Below are 14,632 nucleotides of genomic sequence, written 5' to 3' on the forward strand. Positions count from 1 at the left end.
CCTAAGTAAACGTCTGCTCAGAACAGCTGTGCTGTATAAGCTCCATGACAAACAAAATTCTCCCACAGTCAAAATCCTTTGGTAATTTACTGTCACTGTTCTACGCTATTCTGTCTTATTTAAATACAGTTCTATACTGTAGCTCTGATTTCTCTCTCCCGCAGAAGGTTGGATAAAGTGTTGTGACTGGTCACAGCAGTCCGGCCCCTAAAAAGCAATTATCCTTGACAAAACCGGTTCAGTCCGGTTTAACGCGAAAGTGAAATTTTTGTGCTCCATTTTAAGAAGCGGAATGCAAATATCTTTAGAAAACAAAGCCGTTGAGTATCTGAATCTGAGCTGCCAATCAAGAATTATATGAACTTATACTACTCAAAGAACAAGTTCTTAAATTTAATATTAACAGAATTGAATATTAACGAGGTTAATGTCTGAAAACGTAAAGCTTTTAGCCGCTATTCTGTTGCAGTAGGTGTCTTCGTTTACGCGAAATAGAGCAATAGAACTGAGGTCGTCTGATTCAGAATAACCAAACTAAAGTCGTTCTAGGCTCATCTAAGAAATTGTTCCGAATCAACATGTTTACATGAACTGTATAAAAAGTACTAATAAACGCACTATATACTTCATATATTTCTATTTTGTCCTCTCCGCAGAAACAAACTGCGCAAATAGAACAGGCGTCGTACTGCAGGAAGTGTCACAAATGTCTCGGACTGTGAGCCAGTAGATCTAACAGTAAGTGTTTAGGTGTCCAACTAGATGTAGACTAGTTGTTTTATCAGGCTAAGACCGTGCTGTTTACACGATCATGTCGTAATTAGACTGACAGTGTGAGGTTAGTATTGTACCAATAGTGTGCATGTCAGTGTAACTAAAGAAGTAATATTTATAATATTTATTAGTAATATTATTAAGTGATATTTCGACACTGTTTCTTTGTATGACAGTGATTGAGTTAGTCTGTGACCCACTATGCACTTATAGAACACATTTTTCCTGCCTCTGTCTTCTTTTCCACTTTGGAGTGATACTGTTCACTACACCCACGTTTTTGAGTTTGTTTTAGTGCTGTAAGATTACAGTTTAAACTTTATGCATTATTTGCTCATTTTAATAAACTATATTTTGTACTTATAAAGTTAGTAAAGGTGCCTGTCTACACCAAAGCTCTTCAAAAACATGAATGATTGTTTCTCTTTTGAGAACATTAAGCGAGAAAATACTGTAATGTCTCGCTTATAGGCGCATTCCGAGCTAAAGCGTGAATGTCTTGGTCGTGCTTCGTTAAAGCGCGTGAATGTCTTGATCGTGATTGATTAAAGCGCGTGAATGTCTTGGTCGTGACTCGTTAAACGGAGATCTTGGCTGCAGTTCGGACTGTGAACCAGTAGATCTGACAGAACATGTTTACACGTCCAACTCGGCTACGTGTTTTGAACTGGCTAAGACAGTGATTTTATACGATCGTGTGTTAGTTCAACTAACAGTGTCAGACTAGTATTGTACCAACGGTGCGCATGTAAATCTAGCTAATAATTTATGAAGTTCTGCGCTGTTTATTTGTGTGACAGTGATTTGGAGTATGCACTTATTATAAAAACACATCTTTACTGCCCTCTTTTGCAGTTTAGCCAGGGCTTTAGCCTGGTAGTGATCTTGACACTAACCTCTCTGTGCTCACATGAGGATGTTTACATTTGCATTTATAAAATTTAGCAGACACTCTTATCCTGAGCGACTTACAAAGGTGCTTTATTTATGTTTTTTGTAGCGACACAACAAATCACTTCTGTAAGTCTCTCTGGACAAGGGTGTCTGCCATATGCAGTAAATGTAAATATTGTAATTGAATATGTGTTCTGATTATTAATCTGCATGTGCGTGTTTGCAGGTGTACAGCTATAATCTGTAGGAGGAGACATGACCTCCAAAATACGTGTCTCTGGGGAACAGCACACACAGAAAGGAGACAGGTGAGAGAACATAAATAAACATACTTGCAGTGCATAGGTTTGTGCACTTATTTACTTGGGATATCTGAATAAATCTATATTTATTGCATTTAGTAGATGTTCTTAGCCACACAGACCTCTTAAAAGTGCTTTGATATCCATTCACAAAACCCTTGAATAGTACCAGCAGGTAACAATCTTAAATCAGATACTGCCAGAAACAGTTGTCTCTACTGAGACCGAGACACAATGCACAATACAAAGATGAAACATAAGTATAATCTTCAGAAAGTTTAAGACCAGCGTAATGCAATGTAAAGTAATGTAAAGATGCTCTCTGGTATAACTCTGGTCAACTTGAAGATCACTTAGTAAATAACAAGAAACATAATAACGAATTTAGTGTTTTCAACATCTTTGTATGAATTCTTTAAAAAACATTCAATAAAAATCGCAACGATAGACATAAATACATATTAATTTATATTTGCACCATTTATACACACATTAGTATTTTGGCCTTAAAATAATATCTTTTTAATTGTGTATGTTTGTCTGATTCAGGGTAAGAGATCAGACTCCCCGGAACCCAGCAGTGTATCCATGAAGAGTGACCAGTCAATGGACATTCCATTACAGTTCAGAGAGGGAGTGTATCCTACTGAACTCAGGTAAGGATGACGTAGGGAATGTGACTGTTCTACTGAGCTCAGGTAAGAGTGAGTCCTCCGCTTACACTTCAGAGAGGGAGTGTATCCTTCTGAGCTCAGGTAAAGATGATGTAGGGAATGTGACTGTTCTCCAGAGCTCAGGTAAGATGGAGTCCTCTACTTACACTTCAGAGAGGGAACGTGTTCTGATGAGAGGTGACGGTCTTGATAGACCATCGATAGAGATAAATACATATTAATTTATATTTGCACCATTTATACACACATTAGTATTTTGGCATTAAAACAATATGTTTTTAATTGTGTATGTTAGTCTGATACAGGGTAAGAGATCAGACTCCCCGGAACCCAGCTGTGTGTCCATGAAGAGTGACAAGTCGATGGACCCTAAACGTCAGTTCAGAGAGGGAGTGTGTCCTACTGAGCTCAGGTAAGGATGATGTAGGGAATGTGATTGTTCTACTGAGCTCAGGTAAGGATGATGTAGGGAATGTGACTGTTCTACTGAGCTCAGGTAAGGATGATGTAGGGAATGTGATTGTTCTACTGAGCTGAGGTAAGCATGATGTAGGGAATGTGACTGTTCTACTGAGCTCAGGTAAGGATGATGTAGGGAATGTGACTGTTCTACTGAGCTCAGGTTAGGATGATGTAGGGAATGTGACTGTTCTCCTGAGCTCAGGTAAGATGGAGTCCTCCACTTACACTTCAGAGAGGGAGAGTGTTCTGATGAGAGTTGATGATCTCCTGGTTTAGCACAGTGTTCCTCACTCCCAATCCCACCTGATCAAACTCACTCAGCTCATTATGAAGCCCTTCATGAGCTCCATCAGTTCATCCATAGTTTTAGTTTTGAGGCCATGACACTAAAATATCTGCCCCTACAGAGACCAATCTTAACTTATGGATAGAGAGAAGACCTGCATCAGAAGACCTAAGTGTATGGGTGGAGCAGTATGGATGTAGGAGTTCAGCTAAGTAGGGAGGTGCAAGACCATGCAGAGCTTTGAATGTAAGCAGGACGAGTTTATACTGAATGTGTTGAGGGACAGGGAGCCAGTGTAACTGATGTAGAATTGGGGTGTTGTGGGCTGACATTTTTTAACATCTAAGAGAATTCTGGGATGTAAATGAAGAGAGAGTTGCAGTAATCAAGATGGGATGTGATGAAAGCATGAACCAGAGTTTCAGCACCTTGTCTGGAGAGCATGGGCCTAAGTCTACTGATATTGTGACTGTAAAAAAAAAGGCATTTTTAACCATTGACATGATGTGGGGTTGAAAGAGTAAGGAGTACACCAAAGTTCCAAAATGCAGTTGATGATTTGACCAAGACCCATCTAGACTGAGTTTAAAATCAGTTAATTTAGCGATTATGGATTTAGAACCAATAACTAAAATTTTATTTTGTAAGGATTTAACTCTAGGAAGTTTATGTTCATCCACTGTTTGAGATCTTTGATACAAGAGAGTAAAGCAGGAAGTGGTAAGGTAGTGTTACCTTTGGTGTTACTATAAATCTGAGTGTCATCAGCATAACAGTGGAAACGGAGACCATGCCTGCGGATAATCTGACCAAGGGGCAACATATCGATTAAATAGGAGAGGACCAGGCACCGATCCCTAGAGAACATCTTGGGTAACGATAACAGTGTGTGATTTGTGTTTACCAAGTGTGACAAAATGTGATCTATTAGAGATATAGGAGATAAACCATTCAAGAACTGTATTAGTAATCCCAATGTCTGAGAGGCAGCTGATAAGTATGTTATGGTTTAATTGTGTCAAACACAGCACTTCTATCTAGAAGATCTAGAAGGAGGAGAACACACAGGGCACCAGAGTCAGTAGAGAGAAGGGGATCATTGAAACCATGTAACAGGGCTCTCTCAGTGTTGTGCATAGTATGGAAGTCAGATTGGAAAGGTTCAAATAGATCCTGAGTATTTAAGAAAGATTGCAGTTGAGAGGCTGGAACCCTGATTAGACAGGGGAGACTGGAAATGGGTCAGTAATTATCAAGTAGTGCAGCATTTAGTCCTGTTTTATAAAGAATGGCAGTTAAAGCTGAGGTTTTGAGAGCTGTAGGGACAGAATCCGAAGGGAAGCATTAATGAGAAGACATGGGAGAAATAGCAGAAGAACACTTAAGAAGAGGAGTTGGGGCAGGATCAAGCTGTAGGTAGATGAGCTGGATTTAGTTACAGTAGTAATGCTGTTACTGAACATTGCTGAGCTCCTCTTTTAATGACAAGACAAAAACAAACTCTCTTGATTACAGTTTAAGTTTCAAGTTTGGTTTATTTGTCATGTACATAGATAACTCGCAGTGAAATGGTTTGAGAGTGCTCTGTCCAAACTGAGGGAAAAAAACAGGGGTACATAAGGAAATATCTCTCTCTCTCTCTCGCTCTCTCTCTCTCTCTCTCTCTCTCTCTCTCTCTCTCTCTCTCTCTCTCTATATATATATATATATATATATATATATATATATATATATAAAACAATGTATGTACAATATATGTATAATATGTTTATCAGGCTTTGCCAGAAATGTAGCACAAATGTTTAGTCCGTGGATCAGTGTGTGTTTACATGTGCACATAGTCTGGCTAATATTATTCTAGAACACGTGTTTTAATCAGCCTAAGCTTAGGTCAACTAAGACACTATGTCACACTATAACAATCAGACTGTAATATTAACATGATCATATCTAAGTAAGACAGTTGTAGACTAATATAAGATCATGGGTGTACATGTAAACATAGATAGTGAGGGGTTAACACTTGTGTAACAGTTGATTAATCTGCTTGTATTATTCCTAGAAATACAAAAATCTTGGTGTTATCTTTGATCCAGAGCTCAGATTTGATCAGCAAATCAATTCTGTTATTAGGAATAATTTTTACAAGTTCAGAGAAATTTCCCAAAATCAAATTCTTTGTTCATGCTTAGGAACAAGTCATCTACTCACTGGCACTCAGAGTTGTTCAGATCAGCTGTTGGCTGTTCTAAAATCTCGGCTGAAGCTGAAGTGTGACTGTGTCTGTTCCACAGTCTTGACTGAAGCTGAAGTGTGACTGTGTCTGTTCTACATTCTCGACTGAAGCTGAAGTGTGACTGTGTCTGTTCTACAGTCTCGACTGAAGCTGAAGTGTGACTGTGTCTGTTCCACAGTCTCGACTGAAGCTGAAGTGTGACTGTGTCTGTTCCACAGTCTCGACTGAAGCTGAAGTGTGACTGTGTCTGTTCAGTTGCAGCACTGAGGCTGTGGAACAGTCCTTCTCTGAATATCAGCTCTGCTCCCTCTTGTGCAGATTTCAAACACTTCTTTTTACTCTGACATTTTCATTTCTCTGTCCATGTTTATGTTTGATGGCACATTTCCTTTTGTTTTACATTTCACAGGTTTTTGTTAAGATATTTTTCCTAACTTTCCACAGCACTTTGATCATTGCTGTTGTGGTAAATGTGCTCTATAAATAAAATGTACTTATTTTCTAACAAATCATCTTGTAAAGGAGCCCTTTTGTCTGTTTTGCTTTCCCGTGTCGTCCTTTGTTTATTGTTGCATCTGTGTGTTGTCCTTCTCCCTGCTCCTCCCACCATTCCTGCCACTCCCCAGCCTAACTCCACCCACCATTCCTGCTAAAGCCCCAGCCTAACTCCTCCCACCATTCCGGCCACTTTCCAGCCTAACTCCTCCCACCATTCCTGCCACTGCCCAGCCTAACTCCACCCACCATTCCTGCCACTCCCCAGCCTAATTCCACCTACCATTCCTGCCACTCTCCAGCCTAACTCCACCCACCATTCCTGCCACTACCCAGCCTAACTCCTCCCACCATTCCTGCCACTCCCCAGCCTAACTCCTCCCACCATTCCTGCCACTCCCCAGCCTAACTCCTCCCACCATTCCTGCCACTTTTCAGCCTAACTCCACCCACCATTCCTGCCACTTTCTGACCTAACTCCACCTGCCATTTCAGCCACTTGTCCTTAGTCTCTGCATTGTTCTCTTCCCAGATTCCTCCATGTATATACTTCTCCTGTTTCCTGTCTTCCTGTTCTTGTTTGTTGACCTTTGTTTTCTTGTGGCTGAATGTGTTTAGCACATTTGCTTTACTTTCACTTTCTATTAAATGCCTTTTTGAGTTTCTACACTCACACCTGCATCCTGATCCTTTCTGCTGCCGCACACCAGGCAGCATCACAGATCTATTATGAAATGCAGAAACACAAGTGTTGATAATATATAATCTTGTATAATATCTACTTGTCTGTATAATCATGTGTTGTGCAGGTATGAATGTGCTACATATTCCTCCATAAAGGTCTGTTGTGTTTGTCCACAGTGTACAAAGAGAAAAAGCAGAACTCACCTACAGAAAACAATTGGAGTCCATATTCAAGGTATGTAAGTGTGGGGGTGATTTCTAGTATATTTGGGTTTTAGGATGTAACAGAAGTAATAAGATTACTTTTTCCATTAAGTAATGAGTACAGTAATCCCATTACAATTTTAGATAAGTGATGAGTAATGCATTACTTTTTTTAAGTAACTACCCAAACACTGCCAGAATGTTCTCCATCATGAAACAAAATCATGTAGTGATCTCTCTCTGTAACATGGTGGTGTTTTTTTGATTGTCTGTTGCTGTTTATTCCTAACCAGGAGCTGGAGCACAAAGTCGTCTCTCCGGTGAAGAAGGAGCTGAAGAAGTTTAAGAAGCTGCTGAGTCCAGATTACCCAGCATGCTCTGAGAGAGAGATGGAGGATGAGGAGGATCAGAGCAGTGCCAGAGAGGGGGCGCTGAAGATCACACTGCATGTGCTGGGGAACATGAACCAGATAGACCTCGCTAACACACTACAGACCAGTAAGAGCTGTGGATCATGGCTTTATGATGACAGTATCACTATAACTAAATTTTGTCCTCTGTGTTTGTGCAAAGTGTTTCATGGTTTTGATAAATGGTTTTGATAAACTTCAACATCAAAGATAACAAGAAAATAAAATATTTGTGATCATGTTCTTCTGTTTATTAGAGCTATTCTCTGAATATCAACGAAATCTCAAACACAAACTAATGGATACATTTAAAAGAATTAATGAAGGAATTTCCCAACAAGGAAGCTCAACTCTTCTGAATGAGATCTACACACAGCTCTACATCACAGAGGGAGGGAGTGGGGAGGTCAATAATGAACACGAGGTGAGACAGATTGAGACAGCATCCAGGAGACCAGCAACACAGGAGACACCCATCAAATGCAATGACCTCTTTAAAGACAAACCCATCAGAAGAGTGCTGACTAAAGGAGTTGCTGGAATTGGGAAAACGGTCTCTGTTCAGAAGTTCATTCTGGACTGGGCTGAAGGAAGAGCAAATCAGGACGTCCTCTTCATATTTCCACTTCCTTTTAGGGAGCTGAATTTGATGAAGGAGAAAATGTTCAGTCTGATGGATCTGCTTCATCACTTTTTCCCAGAAACAAAACAATTACAATTAATACACTGTGATGCTTACAAAGTCATTTTCATCTTTGATGGTCTGGATGAGTGTCGACTTCCTCTAGATTTCCAGAACAATGAGAACTTGTGGAATGTAACAGAGTCGACCTCGGTGTATGTGCTGCTGACAAACCTCATCAAGGGGAATCTGCTTCCCTCTGCTCTCTTCTGGATAACCTCTCGACCTGCAGCAGCCAATCAGATCCCTCCTGAGTGTGTTGATCAGGTAACAGAGGTACGAGGGTTCAGTGACCCTCAGAAAGAGGAGTACTTCAGGAAGAGAATCAGTGATCAGAGCCTGGCCAACAAAATCATCACACACATGAAGTCATCAAGAAGCCTCTACATCATGTGTCACATTCCTGTCTTCTGTTGGATTGCAGCCACTGTTCTAGAGAGAATGTTGGGTGAAGCAGAGAGTGGAGAGATCCCCAAGACTCTGACTCAAATGTTCACACACTTTCTGATCTTTCAGATCAAACACAAGGATAGAAAGTACCATGGAAACACTGACACTGATCCTCAACAGACTAAAAAGACAATTCTGGCACTGGGAAAACTGGCTTTCCAACAGCTGGAAAAGGGCAACCTGATCTTCTATGAGGAAGACCTAAGAGAGTGTGGCATTGATGTCAAAGTAGTGTCACTGTACTCAGGAGTGTGTACCCAAATCTTCAGAGAGGAGTCTGGGCTTCACCTGGGGAAGGTGTTCAGCTTTGTGCATCTGAGCATTCAGGAGTTTCTGGCTGCTTTATATGCATATCTCTCCTTCATCTCCAAAAAGAAAAAAATGTGTTGAAACAGCAAAAGAAAGGTCTCTTTAAAGATCAACCATGTCTGACTTCCTTATGAATGCAGTGGACAAGGCCTTACAGAGTGAGAATGAACATCTGGACCTTTTCCTCCGCTTCCTTCTGGGTCTCTCACTGGAGTCCAATCAGACTCTCTTACAAGGCCTACTGACACAGAGGAAAAGAAGCTCTCACAGCAAAGAGGAAACAGTCAACTACATCAAGGAGAAGATCAGGGAGAATCCCTCTCCAGAGAAATCCATCAATCTGTTCCACTGTCTGAATGAACTAAAGGATCATTCTCTAGTACAGGAAGTCCAGACATACCTAAGCAGAGGAGGTGACCATTGTCTCCATGGAGCCAGTCTCTCTCCAGCTCAGTGGTCAGCTCTGGTGTTTGTGTTGCTGAACTCAGAAGAGGAGCTGGATGAGTTTGACCTGAGTAAATATGACCCATCAGAGGAATGTCTACTGAGACTGCTTCCAGTGGTCACAGCATCCAGAAAAGCTGTGTGAGTATTTTCATTCATAAACACATTACTGCACTGGTGTTAGTACATCATGATCTCCATCATAAGGTACTTTTGTTAATTTGTAAGTGTTTCCTAAACCCCTTTGTAACTAATGTATCATGTACCCTAATTACTATTTAAGGTGTTAGCTGAACCACTCATTAATCCTAAAGAATTTACACACACACACACACACACACACACACACACACACACACATCCATCTCTCTTTTACCCACATTAACATTCTCTTTCACATTTTCACAGCCAGTTATGGAAACAGATGCAGGCCAAGATGTAACATGTGTAAAACATAATAAATTTACCTGAATTAATTATAATTACAAAGATATTAGAGTAAATTCTGTTGTGTAGCCCAGTGTAGGTGAGAATGTGTAACTAACTTTAGAAAATTACTCATCTGAGTTGTATTTCTGAGCTGGTGTATGCAAAGTAGTCTTGTTTTTTTTTTCCACTTTTCCTGAACATGTTTCTGTTTCTGTGTGTCTGCCCTTTTTACCAAAGTCTGCTGTTTGGTCTTCCTAGTGCTGACCTTTGCCTGTTAACACTGTTTGCTTTTTGGACTGTGGACTGGTTGTTGTTCCTCGTATTTAAATGAGACTTTTTCCCATTTTATACAAACCAGCGCTGGACTCTGCTCCTGCCCTCCCGCTGACAGTGAGAACAAAGATGAGCACAGCAGTGGGGGAAGATGAGAACAAAACTACATAGACCAGAGTTTGGACTACAACTCAGAATAATGGGTTCAGTCTTCTGTATATGACCCATAATAGTCCACATATTCAAACCAGCTGATGGACAAACCTGAAAACATAAATACCTGTTGTGATGGTGGCGGCACAGAGGAAGCGAAAGGCAAGGTTGAGCCAAAGTGCTCTTTATTCTGCATTGTCAATACGTGAAAAACCACAACAAATTATCAACGATACTCAGTCCTAACACTCTGTGTAGCGATGTACAGGGTGGAAGTGAGTAGTCCGGCGTTCCACTAATGTGCAGCGCTTTCTCTCAGGACCTGTGAGTTTAAATAGAGAGAGAGAACACGGGACAGGTGAAGGTGATTAGTAGGCAGGGGACTGGGAACAAGGCAGGGATGTAGTGCGCTCCCTAGCAGGAGTGGGCGTGTCCCTCCTTCTGGATGCCCGGCCAACCGTGACACCTGGCAAATATAAGCAATCCCTTAAAACTGTTTAAAAAAAGAAATGACAGGTCTTCTCTCTGACTAGTCACTGTTGTGTCTGAAAATAATCATAGTTTACTAAGCAAGTCTTTACTAAATAAATAAATCTTTATTTATTTATCTTTGATCCATGTTTATTCAGTGAATACATGGTAATATTTTACATTTCCCTTGTTCAAGATTATTGAAACTGATATTGAAGGCCTTGCATAGTGTGTCTCTAAAAGAGCAACTTTGTTAAAGAGTAGCTTCTCGTCTTCTATTAATATGAGCTCCTGGCTGCACCCACAAACGCTGCTCTCTCAGGCTCACACAGATATAATTGCTATTACCCTCTTCCTCTTTCTGACACACACATTCCATCACTGTATTAATTAGATTCACATTTACTCACTCACACACTCACTCACTCATTCTCTCTATATACACACACACCATCACTGCATCACTATCACAACATGTGTATGTATACTGATCTGTAAGTGTGAGGAATTTCTCCTTCTCTCTACAGGCTGTATAACTGAAGTATTACAGATCAAGGTTGTGCTGCTCTGGCTTCAGCTCTGAGGTCAAACCCCTCATCACACCTGAGAGAGCTGAATCTGAACCACAATAAACCAGGAGACTCAGGAGTGAAGCAGCTCTCTGCTCTACTGGAGGATCCACACTGTAAACTGGAGAAACTACAGTGAGTTACTGACTTTCTCTCTCTCACATACACACAGGCACACACAGACACACACACAGTCAATATCCTCTCACTCTCACACGCAAGCACACACACACACACAGCATGAGAGGATGTTGTCAGTATCCTCTCACACACGCTGTCAGTATCCTCACACACACACACACACACACACACACACACACACTCAATATCATCATACTCACAGTCAGTATCCTCATGCACACGCGCGCGCACACACACATACCATCAGAATCCTCTCACACACACACACACAGTCATTATCCTCTCTCACTGACACACACACACACACACACACCTTTCCGTAACACCCCTCCCCATACACAAACAACAAAACATGCCCAAAACGTCAACATCTGGAAAGAGCATCTGCCACTACATTTTCTGAACCCTTTTTATGTTTGATGTCAATATTAAACACTTGTTTAATCAGAGACCAACGCATTAAGCGTTGATTGGCATTAGCCATATTCTGCAAGAACACGAGCGGATTGTGATCAGTGTATATGGTAATGGGGCCCGGACGACCACCAAGGTACACCTCAAAATGTTGTAACACTAGGAGGAGCGCAAGGGCCTCCTTCTCAGTAGTGCTATAGGCCAGCTGATGTTTCACAAACTTTCTAGAAAAATTACAAATAGGGTGATCTAGACCTTGTGAGTCCTCTTGCAGGAGGACAGCACCGGCTCCACTACCACTGGCATCTACCTCAAGTGTAAAAGGACGAGTAAAATCAGCGGTTGCTAGAACAGGAGTGCTGAATCAGCTTTCACTGAGTCAAATGCATCTTGACAGGGTTGTGACCATTCAAAAAGGGTGGTGTCACAAAGCAAATTTGTGAGGGGTTAAACAACATCAGAGAAGTTCCTACAAAAGCAACGATAAAAACCTGCCATGCCCAAAAAGCGTCGGAGTTGTCTTTTCATCTCTGGGGCAGGAAAATACTTGATTGCTTGTACTTTGGCATCAATAGGACGCACACTACCACAACCCACCAGTTTCCCCAAGTAGGCAACCTCACTCTTACCAAAATCACATTTTTCAAGATTAAGCACAATGGAGGCATCCAATAGCTTCTTAAAAACAAGATCAAGCAACTGTACATGTTGTTCCCAAGTTTTGGTATACACAACCACATCATCCAAACAGACTTCACAGTTAGGCACGTCATCTAAAATCATAATCATCAAACGCTGAAAGGTAGAAGGGCATTTTAAGACTGAAAGGCATTACCGTCTATTGTAGAAAACAGTCAGGGGTAGCAAATGCCAAAATGTCAGATGCATGAGAGGTTAATGGAGCTTGCTAATATCCCTAAAGTAAATCAAGCTTACTTACAAATCTAGCTGAACCCCACCTTATCCACACAATCCTCCATTCTAGGCATTGGGAAGGAACCAGAAACAATAACTGCATTAATTTTTCTGTAGTCAGTGTAGAAGCGGTATGTGCCATCTGGTTTTAGCACCAGAAAGCATGGGGAACACCAGGCACTAACACTAGGGATAGCAAGATGATTTTCTAACAAATACTTGGTTTCTTGATTTAGCAATGTACATTTCTGGGGATTGGTGTGATATGGGTGTTGTCTAATGGGTGAATGAGAATCAACATCAATGTCATGCTGAAGGACAGTTGTACGAGTGGAAACGTCTGAAAATAATGTGAGGTATTTCTGAATGAGACTGCTGATGAGAGTGCTCTGGGTGAAGGCTTAGACTCAAGGGGCTCATCGTCATTGGAGTTTCCTGATTCCATTTCCAACCCCAAAAGTGGGATCCTCGTGGAGGGACTCCTTCACCTTCATTGAAGAGTACATAAAGCGATCGGAATCCACGTCTGACCGGAGACTACTGTTGTCATAGTTCTCACATTAACAAGGGAGATAACCAGAGACAGGTATGACACATGGGTGGGGTGTGGCAATGAAGACACACACACGTGACGTCAAACAAACAGCGAGGAGTCTAGGAGGAGGGGGCCATGCCATGACAGTGTATATTTATATATGTGACATCTGCTCTGATCTTTGACGTGGGATCCAGTCAGGAGAGTGGAGGGGAGCAAGGTGACTCCCATGATGCTGTGTGCCTGTCACGTCTACAGACCGGAGCATTCCCCGTTTCCCAGGCAACCTAGTAACTTCTGGGGTTTTGTCATTCTCTATGGTTGCCTGTCTCCTCCCCTTTGTCTCCAACTGTTTCTGATGTATCCCTGATTATAGTCTTATAAAAAAAAAAAACGTTCCTATGTATCTTGTTTGAAAGTTATTGTTTCTCCTCGCTTATGGTTAGCTTTTGTTTCTCCTTGTGCCTTCGTTGATATGTGTTTGATAATATGTCTCTCTTGGTTGTTGGTTAGTTCTCGTCGGTCTTTGTTTCGCTTTGTTTTGGTTAGAGTGTGTTTGTCTTTCATTGTGTTTGTGATAAGAACCTGTGTTACACCTAGCTCCTTGCTCCTGTTTTGTTTGTTTACATCTCATTTGTGCTCTCCCTCTGTGTTTGCCGTCTACGCTGCCTTTCCCGTAAATGCTTACCCGGTATTGCTGTCTGTCTTTGATTTTGTTCAGTGTTTGTTTGTTTATTAAAACTAAGTGTTTCTTTATCCTATTTGTCACGATCGTTTTGGTTTTACTTGTTAGTTCCATTTCACGTAACACGCAAGGTGTCGGCACTTCACACGTGTGTTCCTGTTGTTTTTCTATCCTTTATATTTCATTTTGTTAAAATCATGCTATATGGAGCTGTCTTTAATCGTATTAGCTTTTCAAAGCTTCAAATGTGAAGTTTTACATTCATTTTTGTAGACATTTGTTAATCCCAGTTATCTCACTCTTTCTTGCATTATGCACTGGCTCAACGTATCACTGTATGTGACAGTTTCTCTTTCGAAAGCTTGCCTGAATGTTGGCATATTTTGAAAGTTTTCAGTCTGTTCTGCCTTGCTTTCCTTTATGCAGTTTTCCATGCTTGGTTAAATATGTGGGTTCAGAGCTGGAATAAATAATAACATACCCATTAAAGATGCTCCTACATGCTGCAGTGTGTCTTTCCATTTTTTATTTTTGTTTATTTATTTTTTTGGCAACTAATAAGTTAAAAACAATTTGCAGACACTTCAATACTGAACAAAGCAGAATATCCTGATAAATTTTTTGATAGTTTACATCAGTGTCCAGGATACATTCCAAGAACAGATCTTAAGATTTACAGCATTTGGCAGGCGCTCTTATTCAAAGCAAATTACATTTTAAAGCAAATTCTAGCTGGTTATT

The 14,632-nt window shown here is 40.9% G+C and overlaps 1 pseudogene; it reads left to right on the forward strand.

Moving 5' to 3' along the window:
- Positions 1-1,896: 1,896 nt before the first annotated feature.
- Positions 1,897-14,632, forward strand: part of LOC145652840 (NACHT, LRR and PYD domains-containing protein 12-like) — a 362,627-nt pseudogene continuing 349,891 nt past the window's right edge.

This window comes from Electrophorus electricus, chromosome 21, assembly GCF_041902795.1.
Source record: "Electrophorus electricus isolate QZ-2024a chromosome 21, ASM4190279v1, whole genome shotgun sequence".
In the NCBI taxonomy this organism is placed as follows: Eukaryota; Metazoa; Chordata; class Actinopteri; order Gymnotiformes; family Gymnotidae; genus Electrophorus; species Electrophorus electricus.